The sequence below is a fragment of the Meleagris gallopavo genome, chromosome 4 (genome assembly GCF_000146605.3).
Source record: "Meleagris gallopavo isolate NT-WF06-2002-E0010 breed Aviagen turkey brand Nicholas breeding stock chromosome 4, Turkey_5.1, whole genome shotgun sequence".
Taxonomy (NCBI): domain Eukaryota; kingdom Metazoa; phylum Chordata; class Aves; order Galliformes; family Phasianidae; genus Meleagris; species Meleagris gallopavo.
Window position 1 is genome coordinate 13,429,033 of NC_015014.2, and position 817 is coordinate 13,429,849.

An 817-nucleotide genomic window follows, 5' to 3' on the forward strand; every position below is an offset into this window, starting at 1 on the left:
GAGAACACTAAACTTTACCATACGTGTAGTAATGATGGAGCTAGAGACACAGTGTATGAACACTTGGGCTAGAAGCTGTATACCTGCTGACTGTCAGCGTGTTTTCTTTCTGTAATTTCGTTAATCTTGATGGACTACTATCTGTACAAGAGATTTATATTAAGCTTAATGGCAAGACTACAATCTATCATTTTTTTTATTATGCTTAAAAGGCACCTAAGAAAAATTTCATTGAAATAAATCAAAAATTGTACGTGAACCTGGTAACTGAAAATATTACATGCTAAAAGGCACAGAAGAAAAATGAGATGATGATCTGAAAACACTGAGCTAGCCAGGAGAGGTAGAGCATACATCTTAGTAACAAATCTGCAAGAAAATTATTGAAGAGCAAAGCCAACCTTCTATTATACTATGTCAGGTCTAAAATGGCACAAATAGTAAGGTGGAATAACGATACAAAAGGAGTAAATTCAAGTACTATAACAGCATTTTAAGCTGATTCATTTGCCCACATTTCTGGTTCTTTTGGATGTCTATGCAAGCTTGAAATGCTGTTTGAAGATAAAGTATACAGGATTTCTTTGTATGGGAAACTACTGCTGAAAGAGGCCTTATCAACAAGGTGTAGTCCATTTTGACTAAAGTAATTGAAACTCATCTTGCTTACTTTTTCAAGACTATTTCCCAATTATTTACAGGTAGCTAGTGCACATGTTTGCACTATGCTAATACCGAGCTCAGGCAAAGCTATAACATACATTTTCTGTTCCAGTAAAAGCAGCAGCTAAAGAAAAAAAAAAGAAAAAAAAAAGAA